Source organism: Danio aesculapii, chromosome 20 (assembly GCF_903798145.1).
Source record: "Danio aesculapii chromosome 20, fDanAes4.1, whole genome shotgun sequence".
Classification (NCBI taxonomy): domain Eukaryota; kingdom Metazoa; phylum Chordata; class Actinopteri; order Cypriniformes; family Danionidae; genus Danio; species Danio aesculapii.
Window position 1 is genome coordinate 29,736,595 of NC_079454.1, and position 21,921 is coordinate 29,758,515.

The 21,921-nt window shown below is 35.8% G+C and overlaps 1 protein-coding gene across 5 annotated transcripts in view; it reads right to left on the reverse strand.

Moving 5' to 3' along the window:
* sipa1l1 (signal-induced proliferation-associated 1 like 1) overlaps window positions 1-20,566 on the reverse strand; it is a 121,131-nt gene extending 100,565 nt beyond the window's left edge. For all 5 annotated transcript variants that reach the window (XM_056481020.1, XM_056481017.1, XM_056481016.1 and 2 more), the window contains exon 1: window positions 20,320-20,566. The gene's annotated coding sequence lies outside the window, so the exon portion shown is untranslated. The remainder of the gene's footprint in view (window positions 1-20,319) is intronic.
* Window positions 20,567-21,921: the final 1,355 nt, after the last annotated feature.

Consider the following 21,921-nt stretch of genomic DNA (forward strand, 5'->3'; position numbering starts at 1 on the left):
TATCAAATGCTTGTCATAATCTAATAATAACTCTATAATGCCATATGATTATTTAAATGTTGTGCATGCTTTCGGTTTCTCTTTCACTGCTAAGTGCGGATCATCCTTCCCGCGCGGCTCTCAAACAATTACTCTGTTCCACAAATTGAACGTTATTTACAACTTTATTACCTGTTATTCACAGCCTATGCAGGTTCTTTTTTCGATTAATTGTGCAGCTCTAGATGAAATGTGCAGGTGTTGTTGGTGTCCCATTTCTTAGGGGTAAAATTTGAAGCCCTTCCCCTTCACACTCTGATTCAAGGGCCATGGGGAAAGGGAAGGGGCAGAGGTACAAAAATTGAATTGGGATTGTGCCTTAATAAACTTGACCACTTCCACAGGTAGTTGAAAATGCATTTGATTTGACTGGTTTCACAGTGTAAACACTGATTAGTGCGAGGTGAGTTAGGAGTAAATACATTTTAATAAATGTGGTATTCATGTACTTTTAGATCAGGTGCATCACAGAGCCAAAGATCAATGAGAAAATACAGCCGTCAAATGTCACGATTCTCATTGATTTCAGGATCGTACCAATTAAATCTTCCACAACCTTTTGCGTAGCTTGCCAGTAAACGGTGGCTCCGAGTAGTAAACACTCCTCCATCTGAAAGCAACTGCTGGACATTTACAGCTGATAATGGAGCCACTAAAAAATTATGCAAAGCGACAAAAATAAAAAATGATCAAAACTGAACAAAACAGATCATAAGAAATGTTAATAACAGGTGTAAAGGTTATGCATCTCGGGTGACCACTTACGATCAGATCAATGTAAAAAAAAAAACAAGTGGAAACAGGGCCTAAATTGATCAGTTTTGCTATTTGTGATCATTCTGTCATCCTCATATCATGCTAAAGCTATGAAATTTTTGCACAATATATCGTTTTAGCATCAATATCACAATGTGTGAATCTGCAATAGTCACGTCGCAAGATCTCAAGAGATTTCAAGTTAAATTACACCACTTAAATAAAGGATTATAACGTTTTCTGCTTTAACAATTGGATTAGATTTAATTGATTGGGTTTATATGTTTATAAATAGAAGAAAAAGCAGAATAAAATATAAAACATTGAAGAAAAATATATAAATTATTTATTAAAAGACACTTATTTTACATTTGATTATTCCTACATCAAATTGACTCCACCAAAAACCATAAATTGTTGTTCATTTCATTATTATCTTTGTTCCATTGCTTTCAGCTGTGCTATGAATGATATTATTTTGTGTATTGTTGTATACTGTTGTATATTTTATGCAGATGCACTCCCCTGCAAAATCATCACAATCAAATATAAAATTGTGAGTCCAAAATAGTCATCTTGTAAAATTATATTCATATTGCAATATATTAGGGATGCACCGATATGGATTATTTGGGCAATATCGAAAACTGATATTCAGATTAATATAAATATTTCAAAATGATTTATTTTAATACAGTAAAAATGTATTTTACTTAAAAAACTTCATAAAAGTTTGAACTGATCTTATGAACTGAATAGCCTACGATTTCACATAAATCAGCATGGTTGAGAACCCCTATGCTGGATTCAGTGACTGCGACACACCTCCACTGCTGCTGATGGGATGCTGTGAGAGCACTGTCAGCTGAGTTATTAACGCACAGCAATACCACACAAAGAAACTTTGATGGAATAAACAATGTGAGGAAAGCTCAGTTATAGTGCACTGGACAAGTCTGAACAAGTTCTGCCTATGCATGCAAGAGGGAGACAGTTCTGTACAATTATGTAATCTATCGGCTTAAAGATATCGGCCTAAATTTGACATAGGACCGATAGCGTTAACTTTAAAAATATCATTTATCGGCCGATAACGATATGGCTGCCGATAATATTGTGCATTCCTACAATATTTCACAGAAAAACTAAATATTGCAATGTGAGTTTTCCAATATAGTGTAGCCCTACTGTACGAGACAAAAGGTAAAGGTTTCGGTGTTTCATTGGTCACACAGTAAAAATAAATAAACAAAAACATAAATTTCAACTCTGCAGGGGAAAAGAAAAAAGTCATTTAGATATAGAACGCATCTATTTTAATAAATGATGACTGAATTCTCAATTGGTAATGTGGTTGGTATTGAGCAATGATTTACAGTAGCACCATATCCATTTCTATATCATCTGTTTTAAAAAGAAAGTCTTGATCAATAACCATCCATCTGTTTTATAAAGGCCGTTACATCACTCCAGCTCTCAGATGTCAATCTATCATTAGCGCCAAAGCAGCACATATGGTCTTTTAATACAGTGTTTTCAAGCCCTGGTCGATGTGAGTGAAGTTCAGAGAGCAGCAGGGAAGCTGCACTTAAACGTCTCAGAATGTGTGTTTGTGTGAGCGTGTCTGTGTGTATGTCTAGGTGAGAAGTTTTTGCCGCTGCTTCATTTCCCACTAATGCATTTCCTATACTCTTTCAGTCAGCAAGGGAGAGCGAAAATGAGATCTGAATCACAGCACAGAGTTAAAAATAACCAAGTGATGGTCAAGCATGCATTTCCTCAACCTGAAATCTCCACATGCAATTCCACTGCAAATCTCCAATAATTGCCCTGCTTGGAGAAATGCTCTTCATCATCATTAGTGACGCATTACGCGAGGAACAGAGCGCACGTTCCTCCAAGTACACTGATTATTAAACCCCACAGAAGACTCAGCAACAGACATTTTCTCCTCCAGCACTGTCTATAGAGATCAGAGGAATGCTGCACACACACCGGAGAAAATGACTGCTAATTACCATCATTACACAGCAAGGCTGTTACCGCCACTGCATCCTCGTTTCTAAGGCAACAAGGCTAACAGAGGATGCTGTGTCGCAGTTTCATCCCCACCTGAGCAACAGTCAAGCAGGTGTTGTAAAATTGGGAATTGAGCCAGTGAACGAGAAACAGAGCTTTAATCATTTGTCACCAGATGTTATACCACAAGCCTCTTGAGAGTTTTATACTGTGCGTTTATATTAGGCACACTAACAAAAGCCACTTAATAAGTCATATTGTCAACTTACTGACTAAGAGACTGATAATGCTATGTGGTTGTCAGTTGAACCAGGTGAAAATAGTCAGCTCGATCATATAAAAAAAAAAGAAACAGCACACCTATCGATACCTCAAGCTTCACAATTTGATGTGCCAGTTAAGGCTGTAAGCTCAAACAATGAAAGGAAAGTTTAATATGTATGGCTGATGGTTTGTTCAAATCCCTACACAGACACACAACTGGGGAAAAAAAAAATGTTACCAAACCATAAAAAAAATTATTTGCAGTAACATTATTTGCAATTTTATTTGTAATGGTTTTAGGGAAAAAAAATCTAGATAAAAAAAATTATTATCATTTAATAAATGTAATAATCCAATAATATTTTTTTTTATTCTATTTTCGATATTTCTTAGCAAAATATTTTAAATATTGTGTTAAAACAAGCAAGCTCTACTTGTATCCATACACTTTTTTTCCAACATAAACTTTCTTAAAAATATATATATTTTTTTAATTGACAAATGTTTTAAAAGTGTTAAAAATTATAATTAACTAAATTATGCACAACAATCTGTCCAGAAGTCCTTTCTTCATATCTTGCTAAAATGATCTAAAGGCCGGCTCACACTGCGATTTTTTTTATAATCTTGAATGATTGTAGCATGGCAGACTGCACGAACATGGCTCCCATATCACACTGTAAGCTGTCATAAAGTCAGACTGAATGACAATGAAGATGCACCAAACACAAAAGAAAACGCCCCTGGAATTTGACGTCATCCATCCGTGACCCTTTCACTATCCCGTGTTCTGAAATGATTCCTCACAGTAAACATAAACAATCTGTTGAGGCAATTTTGCACACGGCGTGTCTCAATAATAAAACCAAGAAGAATGTTTTTTATTTTGACGTTTCCCCACGGTCATTTGAAATGTCACATGAATTGCATCATCAAATTCAGAGCTCCTATTGGTTCTTGGATTGACGCTCATCGCAGCTGGAGGAAAAATCTGATCGCAATGGGCACTAAGCGGCTGTTAGGGAACATCTCAAACCAACGATCAAAGATCACAGATTTTAGCTGAGGATTTCAGGAATCTTTTAGGATTTCCCAAATTTGTCTCAGATGACAAAATCATGGCTGAAATATCACAGCGTGAGCAGCGTTTAAGATGATTTGGCAGATCCTGGATCTTTTAATCTTAATAACTGATCTCTGGCTAATTTGGTTCTTCAAACAAGTCCGCGATTCAGATAAAAATGTCTGGATGAACTGATCTGAGGTCACTGTGTGTGTTGTGAAGGACTGATCTATCGATCCTCAAAATCATGATCAGCAATGCAACGATTGGCTGACGGCAGTAGCATAATGACATCATCTGATTAATATTCAATTATCCATGTGAGCAAAATTACATAAAATTTGTACTAATTGATTTATTAAATATGATATGCAATATCTTTCCACCTTTGTTGTGTGCTGCAGGCTTTACATTTTCATGTGTCAAGAGTATTCAGCAATTTATTTAGTTTTAGAGCAGTTTAGTTTAATTTCTTCATTAAAGTAGCCTAGGTCAATTTAGGTTTCTTAATCTGTGTGGGAATAACTGGTCATTTGAATTAATTTTGCATCAAAAAGCATTTTGATATCAGTAAAGGTGTGTGCAACTTTTGCATCAAATCAAATCACTATCATATTAGCTGTCAAAATGTGCATGACTGCATAAATTATTATTCTTTAAAAAAAAAAAAAAAAAACTGTCGAATATTGTGTGACTATTATACAGAAATTGTACTAAAGCTGGTACCTTAAAATAGGACGCGTTTGTGTTAAAAAATCCATATTAATAAATGTTCTCTTTGAACCCCTTAAGGAGAAACACCCTGTGAAAGTCTTTGTACTTTTATTTTGGATGGCAGACTGCATACGTTTTATTTAAATAATTTTTTAACGTGTATATATACATTTATAGTACTATATAACTATTTACTATTTTCCCAAGTGTATAGAATTATTACTGTAAGAAAAGTTCAGCATTCAGTTCATACTTTCAGAATCACCTTAGCTTGAACTGACCCGATCTAATCCTGTTTATATGAAATAAGCCCACTCCCAAGCAGGTTTGAGCTACCAGAACTGTTGCTATGACAACAACTCTCAGGTGAGTTTTAAAGAACAAAACCGTCCTGGATGATGTCAAATCGTCAATAACCAAATCCAACTAATTGAGTAATTCACATACGAAGAACGGACCCCAGGTCGGTGTCCTCAGCAGTAAATACATGGAGCACTTTTAAACAAATGGTATTGTAAGGAAAATAATTGGTAAATTATTTGTGAAGTTGAAAAAAAATTACCTTTTTAAATAAACAGTTTAAAGTTCTATTGAGATGGACTATTGGTGATTTTATCGCTGTTGGCCAGATTGGCTAGTAAATACATGAAAAGGAAAATTAATTTAATTAAAAAAGATTTTAAGACTTAAAACCCAATATTTCAGTAAATTTAAGATTTTTTGAGGCCTAAAATTTTGACTTTGAGATTTAAGACATTTTTGGACCCCACGGACACCCTGATTATTAAACACTTAAGAGGGTATTTACAGAAGTCTCTGGAGGATATTCCACATATGATCATATTTTACTGAAATGTCTGACATTGTTTCACATTCATAGCATTTTAAATTTAACAGTAGTGTATAATACAGAGTTTGTAGTATAATATTTTCTGAATTCTTGTCATCTGTAACAATTATAACCATTAAATTATAAGCAAAAAAACGTATTCAGTTATAAACTATTTTTCTCATGAACTGTTCTAAGATACAAGCACTAAAATACTACTGTGGATTAATGACAAGCACAGGTGCTTTTGCTGCCACAAACTTTACAGGCCATAATTTAAGTAGTTAACAAGTAATGCTTCAAAATTTCTCATCTTTCAGAAATGAGTAAACTCTTTAACTTGCTGCCCTGCCAGTTGACATGGTGATTTTAACAGTCCTGCATTGTGAGAGAATGATGAGATCGGAATGAAGCCAGGAGTTCAAAGAGAGTAAGAATTTTAATCCAGAGAGGAATGTTGTATGCTAATTTTAAGCATCTCTGATTAAAAAACGAAGAAAAACATAGAGAGCGTTGCAAAGTATACTTATATACGCTGTAATATAAGCTAGCCAATCATTATTTGAACTAACTTTTACAAAACAAATCTATCTGAATGCAAGGAACTTTATGCTCAACTGAGCTAAACCTGTACTTACCCTGCCAGGAGCACCTGAAATGCGCAGCACAAGTTGCCATGGTAATGTGTTTCTCTCTAAATTGAGCCACTGCAATGATATAGTCAGTTCTGTATTTTTTAATATGAGCACTGATAAATTATCCCAAATAGTGAAGCTACATGCTCCGTTTCCATTAAAAGACCCACAGCTTCTTGTTTTTGATCAAATTCCCCACTGATTTTTTCAAATTAGGTTAATCAGTTTAATCTGCAATTCATATGTCGTACCGCTAGTAAGATACTGGGTACTGCCAAAGCACACTTTTTATTGAATCAGCAACACTTAATTTGATTCCACTAATGTTAAAAAAAGATACCAACAGGTGTCATTTCAACCAAACAGTTTTAAAATTCCAATCACTATTAAGTTAAGTGACTCTTTTAAAGAAAACAATGTCCTTACAAAACTTTCCTGGAGGCGTTACCCTTACAACAGACAATGAGTTGCCTGTGAGATTCCTTTTATTGCTGCCTGTGGTTTTTGAATTACAGTAACCACATAGTCAGACACACAAACACATCTGTTCACAACTCTGAGGCAAAAAAGCTACAAAGCCACAGAGTAAATGTATTCCACAGAGTAAACAGACAATCACCCAAGGGAGGCAAGCAAATGAAATTTGGTCAATCACAGCACTGAGTTTTAATTGACTGGCCGTTATGTAAACGGACAAGCTGTTTGCAGTTTACTCTTGCATCAGCTGTTCAGTTGTACACCTTAAATGGACCATTTCCAACTCCTAGAATGCATGGCCAAGTAACAGCTTATAAATTAATAACTGAATAGTAAAAACAAATTCAATTGGAAAACAAAATGTATAAAAATATATAGTGATCTCCTATTCCACTGCATAGCTTCATCTATTGTTCTCAAATCTGGGTTGGCAATGATAGACCCAAACAATGAGTTTAAAGTGCTCAGTGTGTGTGACGTGCTTCTCAGCCATTTTCCCATTACCCCAAAAGTGCCTCTTATAAAAGCATTGTTTCATGGTTCAGGTATTGGGCAAAATTGTTTGCATACCAGCTCTTCTTTGAAGTAAACTAGCAGTAGTGGGATCACAATCACAAGAGCTCATTACAAGATGCGAGTGCTCTTCCAAAATGGAAGCTTTCTAGACACCTTTCCAACACTCTGATCAAAGCAGGATCAAATCATTCACTGGACCTGAATGAAAACGGCCCACTTGTTTTGAATGAGCGTGCACCAAAAGCAGCTTGCCATCAGAGTGAATCATTCCTTTCAAAACATCTGAATGACAATGGAAAAACAGTCACTCCTGGAATAAAATCCCAGAGGAAATGAGCACAGAGGTAACACATTACTCCTGAATATGGCTGCATTATCCACAGAAAGTCTGTTTTACTAATAAGACCAAAGCATTCCTTTAAAATGCTCAAAATTAGATCACATTAGATTAGATTCAACTTTATTGTCATTACTCATGTACAAGTATAAGGCAACGAAATGCAGTGAAAAACCTATATAAACCCAAAACACCATATAAAACCTATACATTCTCAATCTTTCGGAAAAAACTGTAAACAGCACATCCTGGCTATAACTAGCATGCGGCCCAGAACAAAGATGCACAGCGTTTCAGTCTTCTTTACCCAAATAATCATTAACCTTCACTTCCTGGTGACAGTGTTTGCTGAGAGTCACAGAGAACCTAAATTCACAGGCACACGAAAGTGTGGCAAGGGACGCAGAGGGTACTGGTGCATGCACATTTGATTGTTCCTGTGTTTGCTGGCCTTTGCTTCAGCTCAATGGGATGACCTCACCTCTATTGAGTCCAGCTCCCTCTCACTCATTCCACATCGTCAGCCTCGCCCATGACCCTCCAACTCACACCTTCTACAAACTGCACAGCACATTTCCTGCTGGAAGAGTTACAGAGTTTAAAATAACTGCACATTAAATCTCAGAAATCTGACTGTCTTTGGCTAAAGGTTAACTATGCTTTGCTGAACTGATATGCACTCTTGATTTAAACACCTTAAGTTTATGAAGTAATGAAGCACATTCAGTCTTAGTAAATAGTGCTGTTATTTATATGCTACAGAAGTCAAATTAGTCCAGGGACAGTTTAGATATCTATTTGTAGATCATTTTTGAAGATAATACTTCAAATGAAAATTTTTGCAATTAAATAATTAAGTATAATAATAATAATAATAATAATAATAATAAGTATTACAAAACGAGTTTGTCACTAAATCAGTCATTTACGTGTTTGTTCAAGGGTACTGATTCTTTCAGTAATTAAGCAAGTGAAGTCTTTATGAGTGAGCCATCTAAATCCAAAGGCTGCATCCTAAGACTGATTGAGTCACGGTGGCTGGACGAAGATTAAGAAGAGACCCCATAAGCCAAATAAGAGACCAAGCAGGGCTGCCAAATTATGGAAATAATTATAATAACAATTATTTAGGTAAAAAGTGTCTTTTGTTGTTTGATTAATAATGATAAAAACAATCTGCAGCAAGAAGTCAGATTTCCATGTGCCTTTTCATTTTGAAGTCTTTTGATTTTTTTATTTATTACAAAACATGTTTTATACATTTGTGCATGCTTTTAACCATTTAAACCATTTAACATTTAACTTTGACCATCTTAATATAAAAAAGACTTTAAACGTGCTTGTTCTGTTCATGTTTGAGGTTAAGCATGCACAGTACTGCACAAATTCTTTTACATGAATACACTTTAATAAATTAAACCTATTCCATGCTGCAAATATTACATTACATGATTACACTGATTTCCACATGAAACCAAGTTTTACAGACTAACAAATGCGGACTGCTGGAAGAGGGTGGGGAATGACGCTATAATCGGTTTACCTCGATTAACGTTTTTTCAGTCATTGGAGGACAAAAATCGAAATCAAAATCGAATTTCACACAGACAAAAGCAAGACAACAACTAAAGTGTTTATTCATAAATATATACTCACAATAACAAAATGCAGAGTTTGTGTAAAATAAAGAAAACAAATATTGCACCTTCTGCCATCTCAGTCTCCATGAACTCCTTTGTGCACTGCAAATGTTTTTTAGAACAGGAGTAGACATGAATGATATATATATTCCCCAGCTTGTCTGGGTACCTGCTGTCTGCGTTGCAGTCCTTGAGTTCCACAAATCCACCAACATTAATCTACTCACTGCAGTTCATTTGCTGGACAAAATAGCAAACAGCAAAAGAAAGCACATAATAATGGTAGTGATAGGGCTGTGTGATTTAGAGGAAATATCTAATTGCAATTTTTTGACATATTGTGATTGTGATTTGATTTACAATATACAATGTCTGTGAGTTTGAAACCAAAATATTACCATATTACCAGTGCTGTTTTTCTTTGACATTAATTTGTCTATTAATGCTTCTGAAGCAGCAGACACCATTATCCCATTTGTCCGCGCTTTCCTGTTTGTTTTCTTTTTTTGTTATTGTGGGCGTTCCACAAAATTCAGTTGCACAATTCTGATTGGGCAGAACGAAAGTGTGCTCATTCAATTGGCTAGTAGGACTCTCACACACAGATGGCAGTCACGCATTTGTTCTGGGCAGGGGGAAATGTAAAAATACATATTATATAGCAGCCTCTTGCGGTAACCTAATCGCAACATTTCAAATTATGTTTCGATTAATCGCACAGCCCTAGGTGGTGTGATAATAAGACGGGTCATCGGTCAATATAACTTTTGGCAAAGGGTCTTTCATTCAAAAAAATATTTCAAAACAAATAAATGCAGTTATTGTAATATTGTTTTTTAACTGACTGCAGCAATTAACATTTTGTCAGAACATCTGGTAAATTAAATGTATTTTGTTTAGTTAAATGTCTATTCAGAATGATGGGAGAACCACGATCTCCATTTTAAACTAGAAATGATCCAGAAACAAGCAGCTCTGTAGCCTATCAGCCTGTATCTCTACAGTGCATTCCAGTGTTTCCTGTAGAGCTATTCAGCATCTTTCAACTGTCAGACATCAACAAACTTCTGAAATGTCAACAAATGTCTCTTACGAGCCAGTCTTTTTTAAATGAATCAGTCTCAAGCTTATGTTGTCAGTCTGAACCAATGTAACAGCTGACACTTTGAACAACTAATCATTTATAGTCAGTTCTAATTCTGTTTGATAGTGCATTGGATGATATTTATATTTTACAGCAGTCACAGATATGCATTTTATTGATAATAAAATATATTTTATAGGAATGTTAAAACAAAAAAACATGCATATCAATGTGAAAATTGCAATGCCTCATCCAAACACATCTTACTAATGCAATAGTGATTCTAAAAATGTTTGTACGTTATTTTTTTCAGGCATGACAGTTTTACTTCAGAATACCATATTGCTACTAGACTGCCACGAAAGCAGCATTACATATGACACCGAATTGATTTCACATGGAGATATTTTGTTTCCTGGCAATACATTCACTTCAAGAGGGCCAGGAAGAGCTCACCGGGTCAGCCAGAAGTTCTGCTGATATCAGCATATCAAAAAGCAATGTCCACACACACACAAAGAATAAGAAAAAGCTCTGAAAACCGACTGCTGCCAACACTAAGTTTATTAGCCTATTAGAAAAGCTGCATCCTTAACCGCAGAACCACTTAGCCCTGGTGCAAATCCATTACAGATTTATCATTCACATAAACACTACCGCAGAAAGTGGATTAAACAGTAACAATATCACAATAGGTGGGAGATCATTATAAGAAGATTAGCAGGAAATAAACTAAGCTGTGTAAAAAAGTTCTTAAGTAAATCTCGGTAACCTAAATCTAATTAAAACTCAAGTCGACCTACATTTATTTAGTGAGGACAACCAACTAAAATGCACTGCAGGCCAGCTGTTAGTTCACCTGACCATCTAAATAAGCAGTTTGCTGTTAAGAACAATACAGCACTGCACTGTAAGAAACACAATGACAATCACACACAGGGAGGAAAATGCAAGGTATGCATGGAAAACAAAACACAAACAAGTTAGGAAAGCTATAAAAATGGGCAACATGATGATGGAGGAAATGTAGGGAACAGCTGGAGGATAATTTCATTGTGTTTTGGAGGTGCCCAGCCATTCATTTCTATTGGCAGGCGGTAATACAAGCAATGCATAATACATTTGGTAGTGGAATTGACTGCTGTTTTTCTAGTTTATTTGGGTAACACAGAAGCTCATTCGTTGCTCACAGACAAAAACATTTTAAAGAGAAAATTAGCAGCCAGCAAGAATGCTGCATCTTTCTAGCAAATTGAAGGATGAATGACAAAAACATTAACTATTTGATATGCCATATACAGTGCTCAGCATATAAGAGTACACCCCTCTCAAATCAATCCTTTAAATTAATACTTCTATAGGATGCTTTACAACACGGGTGATCAACCCTGTTCCTGGAGATCTACCTTCCTGCAGATTTCATTTGTAACCCATATCAAATACACCTGCCTGTAATTATCAAATGCTGTTTAAGTCCTGATTAATTGGATTAGTTGTGTTTGATCAGGGTTGGAGCTGAACTCTACAGAAGGGTAAATATTCAGGAACAGGGTTGATCTCCCATGCTTTACGATATTCTATTTGTGCTTATACATTAGATTAGTCAGTACTGGAGCTAATCTAACAAAATAACTTATGATAACAGTCCAAAAATCAGAAGCCCACATTTATTTGTTATAAAAAAAAATTAAATATTAAATAATAAATTAAAAGAGAAGAAAATAAAAAGAAACAAAACATGAAATTTAGTTGAAATTTTGTAGTTTGTGTTTTCTTTAAATATTTGGCAGGAATTTAAAAGTATTATCTTTTTATTTCTAAACTATTATTTTATTAAATATATTTCCATTTAATAAATTTGTTTTGTTCAAATGCACCAAAATATATTTCTTATATTCACTGAGAAATGGACAAAATATTCATTTTCTAAATGGGGTGTACTCATTTGTGCTGAGCACTGTATTTGTCAATATGAGCAGGGATGCACAGATGACAAAACAATGGGGTATATGCACAGCTAGTGTTTTTCAGCCACCAACAAACATCCGGTGAAGGGTTAATCTGACTATATTGAATTTCATAAGACTATTTTATGTTGTAATGTGTGATGGTGTATTGTAATTAAAATATTATCAGGAAAATAGACTTAAGCATTCATTTATTGGAATTTAATGCAGTGTTTCTTGTCCGGTCTTATACCCACTTTATATCATCTTAGTAAGGCTGTGAAAAGAAAGCAAGAAAGAAAGAAAGAAAGCAAGAAAGCAAGAAAGAAAGAAAGAAAGAAAAAGAATTTTGTAATCGGATAACAGTTCACCGGAAGTGCTTGAGCTGGCTGACTGAAAATTAAGTCTGTGTGCATATATCCCAGTGTTTTGCCAGGATTTGATAGCATTGTTACTTTTATGTCACAAAAATTGTAATAAAATACATATATAAAAGAAGTCTAACAAACTAATTACAAAAAAAGCAATCTATCGGCCAAACAAGATTTAAATACATATTGTTCTAAGCATGGGACAATAACTGTTTTTTTCAAGGTATACCACGGTTTGGAAAAGTCAAGGTTTTAAAATCGTCAAAATTTTCAGTAATACTATTCCTAAGGTTTGTGTAAGATTTTTTAAAAAAAAAAATTTTAGGACAACAGTATCTCCAGCAGAAAAGATCTCCAAAGATTCCGTTCTAAATTGTAAAGAAATATGTGTTTTTGAAACTAATGAAGACAGCAGAAGTCAAATATTCATTTGCATTACTTAGCCTGACATGTTTACTGCTCCAAAATGTTTTAAATCTTTCAAAAAATAAAATATTTTGTTTTCAAAGGGCAAAAAAGTTTGTATTTTACCCAGAAATTTAAAAAGAATATATTTTAGAGCAGTAATCACAATAGTGTGATACCATGAAACTGTGATATATTTATCCAAGGTTATCATACAGTCAGAATCTTATACCAGCCCATGCCTACATTGTTTTATACCCCAGCACTAACATAATGTTGTACACTTGATAGCAGAGTTGTTGCATGTTTATTCCAGGGTCGGAGTCTGGGATTAAAATCTGATTTAATCCAATTCTCCTTTAAAGCAACAGGCAAACTCCAAAGCACTACTTTTCTCTTATTGAACCCAGGAAATGCTGTGGTTGCTGCCACCAACTGCAGATCCAGATTTAGAAAAAGCAGCAAAACAGGTATAGAAGTAGGTACTTTTCTCAACTTGATAAGCCTCTTAATTAATCCTTTTAAACCTGCCTCACCCATGTTTCATTTTAAACTGCCTGAAATTACACAAACTGTATGCTTGTTGAATAGCTTGAAATGAATGAAAACAACTAATGGCAAACTAGTTTCGCATATACAACATCTGGAACATTACACATTAATGAATGATGGGCCTTATGCTTCTATCCATTCACAATACAGATTTACATCACCAGAATGCAAATTTGTTTTAGTTAATCTGACACCAGTGATGATGTCGTTAGTCAATATGATGACTTGATGTTTTGCAAAACTTTAGAACCACCACCATCACCACAGTGCTAACGCAATAAAAGGGATGATCTGCGTGAGCACATTCTGCATCATTAAAACAGATTCCAAAGAACAGTGGATCTAACTGACCAAAAAAAAAACACAAAGCTGTTACTAGGAAACCGCATTATGACTAAGGAAAGTGAACATGTGATACATATAATGTGTTCCAAAAGACACAGTGTTCAAAATGCGATTAGGTTTTAAATAGATCAAAAGGAATCATGGAAGCCTTGGAGAATATGACAATGACAAGCTCTTATTTATAAAGCGGAGTGATTTCATCATGAAAGTGGAGGAGATGGGTTTTTTTTTTGCTATGTTGTTGTTTGCTCAGTCCTAAAAATATTCTATAAATCTTCATAGCAAGGTAAATCACCACCATATACTGATAATAACATGCATACAAATACCAAATTTACGCCAAAGCTATTTTGGTTTATTTTTAAAAGGAAAATCAAATATGGTTATGAAAAATAAACTGCATGAATCAAAAACATAGTAAGAATCCTGCATCGACAATTCCTCTGGCTCATTTCTCACCTCCACTTTTCAACAGACTGTCTACATGACTAATGGCTGCATAAATCTGAGACTACAGCCTGCATTAAGATGGAGCCCAAAGTGGTACAGGAGACAGGACTGTAATTATTGAGTCCAACAGTAAGAAGGGCGCCTTCAATACTAATTTCAGCATTTGGGTGCCATGTTAACACCCATCCTCTCTAGCACAAGAGGCTGAAAAATCTCTGCTCTTCTGCACGAAACACAACAAGCGCCGTTAGGCAGATGGCAAGACAGTTGGTGGGAATATCAGCGATAATGCAGATACATTCTGAACCTTCAACTGTTTCTTTGCCATTCATCAGATCGGCATCAACAGCTGCTGCTGCTGCCAGGAAGATGGGAGATTAAATGAGGTGGCAGAACAATATGCTGGAAATTAGTACTGGTTGAAACCACCAGTGGCTGATCACAAAAAAAGAAGAAAAAAAATAAAAAAATCAATCCACATTTCTGTCAAAATATGAAAGTCATTCACCAACAAAAAAAGGCTAAATAAAGCCATTTGAGAGGGAAAGGGTTCTTTCCTGCTTCTGTCTTAATCACCTGTTGCCACTTATTTGGCTTTCCTCTTTATTGACTCCCTTCAAACTTGGAGTTGGATTGTATTGGTTTGCCGAGCAAAAGAATTTATGTTGTATGAGAGTTAGGGCTGGATGATAAAACTGTATCAGTATTTATTGAAATGTCCCAGTGCTCCCTATGGCCAGTCCGCCCCTGGTCAATAACGATAAATGAAGTTTGAAGTTTCAGCATAAAGCACTATAGTTTTATTAAAACGTGGATGCTGAGCAAGCACCTTGGAAAGAATGCCAATAAGGTTATTGTTATATCCAATTAAGGAGCGCTGACACAAAGTGTGCAAGCTGCATGCACATGACACGCTCGCATTTTCCATATACTTCTAGTCGAAAATCATCTCAACTTTTCAGAATTCCAATTCATACAACTAGAACCAACCAATCTGCTTCACACTTTGTATGGAATATACTAGGGGTGTCAAAATTAATTGCTTCTTCGGTGCACAGCGATGCAGATGCAGACAATTCGGTATCAGTTCAGTAATAATCATAACAGATTATTGTGTACGGACGTCATTTATTTCATATGCGCTATGTCGCCGTAGCTTACTATGGTGAAGGAGGTGATCACGAGTAATTTCAATGCTCCAACTACTTAAAACGCAGAAACTGTGAACAATTTCACTGCGTGTGTGTTTGCTGGACAGTCTTTCACTGACAATTACAGTAGAAGCCCCTATTTCACTGCGATTGAGAGAATGAAAGTAAACTCCATTTTCTCACTCTCACTGTGCCCCATTTGACCGGCTGCGTGACTTTTCCTCCCCTCTTGGCTGTTACAGCAATACTTCTGGATATAGACACGAGTGTGCGAGTTTTCCCTACCGTGTCTATCATGGATCAGCTGTGATCGCCGCTGCAGCATTGCCAGATGTAGCTGACTAATTCCACCCAAAACCCGCCGAAAAGCCTATCCAAAACCGCCCAATCTGGCAACACTGCGCAGCTGCAGTTTATCAGTGTCACTCATCAGTGAACAGCACCTGTGAAGTAAAATATAAAAGCACCATCAATGCACCGAGATATCAAATTGAACCGAATCGATGGCATGATAATTGTAACCAAACCAAACCATGAGTCCAGTGTAGGTTCACACCTCTAGAATATACACATTTTTCAGTAATAACAGTAATTACCACAGACAATTACAGAGCACTCAAACACTGCAGTGCTTTTTAATTTTCTTTATACATAAAAGTTTGCTTTGATTGTTCAGCATTTCCACTTTACCATTGCACACTTTGTAACATTTTATTTATCAAGTATAAGAGTTTCTGCGTTTATTTTATTATAAGACATAAGAGACAAGAAATGTTTAACATTTTTTTGTTTTTGACTATTAAAACGTTTTTCTCCTTTAGTAAAAATTAAAATAAAGTGGTTAAATAAATAATAAATCCTAATATTCTTAAATGGATTGTAAAAAAATTCTATAATTATCGATACTGAATGATAAGAAAGATTATATTGTGATCATTTTTTGCTGTATCGCCCAACCCTAATGGGAGTGCATGTCATGATATTTTTAGCAAAACCTGTGAACATAAAATGTGTAAAAGAATGAAAACAGCACCAGGAACTCCTCTCACACACACAAACAAAATAAGATCTGCAGTATATAGAAACTCAATGTTTTGACACCTGTGCTGAACCATAATAGGCACCATCACAGCTGTGACGAGAAAAACCAGGTATGCTTGAACATTTTTTTCTTTTTTATGACCACATTCAGTGGCAAGGCACTATTTTTGGTTTGTTTAGATGTATATGGTCGTCTATGCCACAATTAAATTTTAGTCAAACTGATCCGGAGTTGACAGATTGATTTTTTTAATTGTATTGGTTTGCAAATGTTGGAGTGACAGTGTTCATGTTCATTTAAATGAACAGCACTAACAGATCAATCACACCAGTTTATGTTAACCTTAGCTTACCCATCAAGGAACTTCACTGAACATAAGGTCAAGAATCTTGGTGTTATTCTGGAGTCAGATATAAGTTTCAGAAGTCATGTCAAAGCTGTAAGTAAATCAGCATACTACCATCTCAAAACACTACAAGAATTCAATGCTTTGTTTCCAGTGCGAAACTTGTTCATGATTTTATCAGCAGCATGGAGGATTACTCTAATTGCCTTCTCACCTGCCTTTCACCAGTTAGACAGTTACAGCTCATCTGGAATGCTACTGCCAGGATTCTGACCAGAAACAGAACATCCGAGCACATCACACCTGTCCTCAGGTCATTGCACTGGCTCCCAGTTACATTCAGAATAGATTTTGAGGTATTACTACTTTCAAATCACTAAGACCATTAGGATTAAGTAAATTAGAAATTCCAAGAGTTCAGTCAAAGCAGGGTGAATCAGCCTTCAGCTACTACGCCCCCCGCTGCTTCCAGAAATGATCAGATGTGCTCCAACATTAGGCACATTCAAATGAAGACTGAAAACACCTCTGTTTAGCTGTGCCTTTACTGAATGAGCACTGTGCTATGTCCGACAGATCGCACTGTTATGTCTTTCTTTTCTTTTTTATTCCTTTAAAACCTGTTTTTTAACACATTTTAATCTGTTTTTAATTCATTTTATTCATTGTTGTTTTTATTTTCTTACACTTGTCTCTTTATTCCAGTTTAAGAAAAGCACTTTGAATTATCATTGTTTATAAAATGTGCTATATAAATAAATTTGCCTTGCCTTGCCTTGAAAATCAATGAAAAATGTTAATTCTGTTATCTTTAACTCATCTTCAAGGTGATTTAATCTTCAGAAGACAAACTACAGGTATTTTTGCTAATCTCTTAAAATAAAAAATAAAATGCATGAACTAAATTGTATAAAAAGACCTTTCCAAAGTAATCTAAATGAACTGAGTGATCATGCAATGTGTAATCAATGTTTATATCTGAAAAAGGACTAAATTTAATATTTTCATCAAATTAGGCACTTTCAATAAATATTCCAAATATCTTTATTTGTGTTTCAAAAACGAACAAAAGTCTAATTACTTTGAAACAACATTAAAGTTAAAAAAATTGATACATTTTTACAATTTTGTGTAAACTTATTTTTTTAAGAAGTTGTCCAAACAGCAATGTGCATTTGAGGATCTACAATAACAAATTGCATAAGATAATACAAGTAAGCCTGGACAAACGCAGGTATAAGCCTTTACATCATACATACCATTTTAACGGACGTGCTCCGCATTAAAATGTAGGACCATCATCTGATAAATTAGATCACATCTGATGCAGACTTGTTATAAAATTAGATTCAGAGGTTGTCGGCATACAAATCTTATAAAACACACTTGCATAACGATAAAACAGACAAGATTAAGACAACTTCCATAGCAACAGCATATAGAAGAACAACACGAGAGGCTGCTAAAAGAACAAACACACACATAATTTGCTAAGCCCGAGGCAATGATAAAACCTTGTTTGTTCAACCTCAATCCAACCAGCATCTATAGAATCTGGAGCCACTCTACATGTGAAAAACTCTTGATAATCCCTCCGCTGCCAATCATCCACCCAGGCGTCTTTTTTCCCTCACACATTTCCTTTTTCTACATGTTTCACAACATGTGCGTGTCCACCTACACACTCCCTTTCAATAGGCTACTTAATATTGGAAATGCGACACTGCCTGCAGATAGCTGCATCCTTGGCATTCTTGGATAGAGGCTGGGGAAGGAAAACATTAAATCTTACTAAGTTTTACAAAGTAGAGAGATATCTGCTTGCTGGTGACCTTATCAGAATCAACTTACAAATGGAGCATTGTTTATCCGCCAAAATTACGTTACAGGTGATTTCTAAAAGATCTATGCTACTCCACAGGTGGATCCAACAACAATAAAGTCAGAGTTTAACAATGGTCTGATTGACTACTTTTAGACTAAGCAAATGCAGTCGCATTTCTGTTAAAAGACACAGCAACAGCTACATCTCAGAAATGTGATGAAATAAATCTAAAGCTCCATCATGGTCGTTTCAGAGATGTTCTGCATCTTCCATACATTCAAAGTTAAAAAAAGAATGCCAGAAAGCACTTCAATCATGGACCGGCTCTTCAAACCCACCCCCACACGAACTGCATTTAGAGCCTGGCCAATACACAGTGAGCACACACCACCCACACAACGAAGAAAAGACATGCAAATGACAAATCAGTGATGCCCTTACAGGGAGAAAACTGAGTGAAGGGCCATTAGTCAACCTACAACACAGACCTCACAATTTCGACGTGACAAAATGTTATGCATAATAAATGCAATGTGATCTGCAGCCCATCGACTGCTCCACTTGGACACCTGATCTGATACTGCGAGAATGCAGCAGATTCCATAGATATTGGAGTTGGGAGTGAGCCTGTAAAGGCCAAAAGTCCAGCTCTAGAAAGGAGGCTCACTACTTTTTGCCTTTGTTCTCAAATATCACAGACAGAGAGGCTTAAAATGCTATAAATCATCATGACTTTTAGAAAGCTAGAACTGTATTTTTGAGGATCATGACATCACCACATAACAGGAATAATTTCTGGATCACAAAAAAAACTGAAGGACAAGTGCTCATTTGTGAAATGATGTCTATTACCTAAAACTGCAATACAGCTCCATGATATTTTCTAAACCTACTAACATTTTTGAAATAAAAGAAAAATCCCTGAAATTTTCTGAATCATAAAAATTGAAGGACAAGTGTTTATTTGTGACAATTCAAGTACTTCAAAGTATCTCTAAACTATTTCCTAGTTAACCTTGGTAAACCAATTCCTCACATAATGATGAAAAGACACGAGTCAGAATCAGATTTTTTCTTAAATTGCAATGTTTGCATGTTTATGAAGCTGTAATGTGGTAAAGAACTGTGTTCATGCCACATCTGGAGTTAGGATCCAAACTATTCGCTATAACCTCGCTATCTTCACCTCACACTGCCTTCTTTATGAGATAAAGACTAGAAATCACGACACAGAAGACGGCTTGTTTATGTTGACATTCAGCCATGCGAACGTTTATCAAAACACGATCTCCTTCAATGCAACTTTCTGACTGAATCTTGTTTCCCTCTGATAATCAGGTGAGTCGAGATCATTCGTTTAACCGCCGCTCAATGAATCAAACGCGGGCATTTTTGGAGGCTGCAAAGACGCATTTCTCCGAGAAAACACATCCGCGGTCGCTTTCACATACATATATGCACGGCTGAGAGTTGGCATGGTCAGTTAAATCACAGACATGTTCACTGAACTCACCTTCTTCCCTCTCCACCTCGCGCGATCTCTTCTCCAACAAAACCTTCCGATAAAAGTCCGACACGAGCGTCTCTCCGCCTCGTAATAATCGCCAGCTGAGCGCAGTCTGTGTGCGGCCGTTATTCCTGCTGTTTTTCCGGGAGTTTTTTCTGTGTGTTTTCGTATCTACTCCAGCAGCAGCAGCACCGTTTCCCCTGCGTCTCGTTCACAATTATTCAACTTCGAAGTTCATACAAAAGTTGCAGCTCCGCCTCGCTCTGCAGCTGCTGATGAGGTCACTGCAAGCCGCTGGTACGCTCCTGGAGGGGTCTCGCGATAGCTCAAAGCAGAGAGGAGCGTGATTTTAAAGGCTGTTATTTTTTTATCTGTGGGAATGGGCCCCCTATAGAGACTGCTTATGGCAAGCCATTTTAACATTTATTTGGTAAAACGCGCTAGTATTTGCATGGTACATTACGTACAAGTAGCACCTTTGATTTAAAAAGTAGGGGGAAACACAAAACGAGAGAAATGTTTTCGATTTTAATCCCATTTCCTACATTTATATACATTTAGGGACTATGGTGATACAAAATTCAGGAAATAATCAGGTTGAGTCAGGTTCTAAAATGTAAAAATAAATGAAGAATTACTAAAACTTTTATGAACTGTGTGCTGAATTACTATTTTGTCATCTCATTAGCAATGACAGCAGCAAAATTAATGTTTCAATAATTATTGAAAATGTTGATTATTGGTTTGCAATGATCTTTTATGCATAAAAAACCACCCTTAATTAATAAATTATGTAACAGATTGAAGGACAGGAAGAGTTTAACAGTTCAATCTAGTCTTTTAATGAACTTGTGCACATTGGAGACAGAGTAATCCTTTAGCTCATTGAAACAACAACTCTCTCTCCAAAAAAGCATACCTGTCCTCTCTTATGGAACCCCCCTTTTTCGAGTGCGCAGACTCGCTTTTTCCCATAATCCAGCCCCTTAAAGCCCCACTTTACACAATATAATTACACAAAAATATAACACAGGAACTGTACTGAAACCTTTTCTAGCATGCTACCATAATTATCTGTGCACATTGGTGGAAACTGGAAAGAGTACTGAAAAATCATACTCAAGTACCATTACAGCCTATAAATATAGTGCGAGTAAAAGTACCTGTTGTAAATATTACTCAGAGCATAAGTAAAAAGTAGCCCTTTCAAAGGTACTCAAGAGTAGTGAGTATTACGCTGTAAAAAGCTGATGCATTTACATGTAATTTGTGGATGTGTGTAAACGTAATATTCTGTAGTGCATTTAGTTATTGCCCAGCAGGCACACAACATCATAAGATGTTAATATTAGGTTAGATTTAGGTTGTGACGTCAGGTGACCAAAATTCAATGTCTAGTCAACATCTTAAAACAAAATCATATTGATGTCAAATACTGACATTTATTCATCAGGTTTGGCTACCAAAATTCAACATCTGATAGACGTCATAGTGGTAAAATCCACACAACGACAAGCTGTAACATCATTAGATGTTGATATTTGGTTGATTTTAGGTTGGACAGTGATGTCTACCCGATTTTTATTTCCAAACAAAATGCAATGTCCC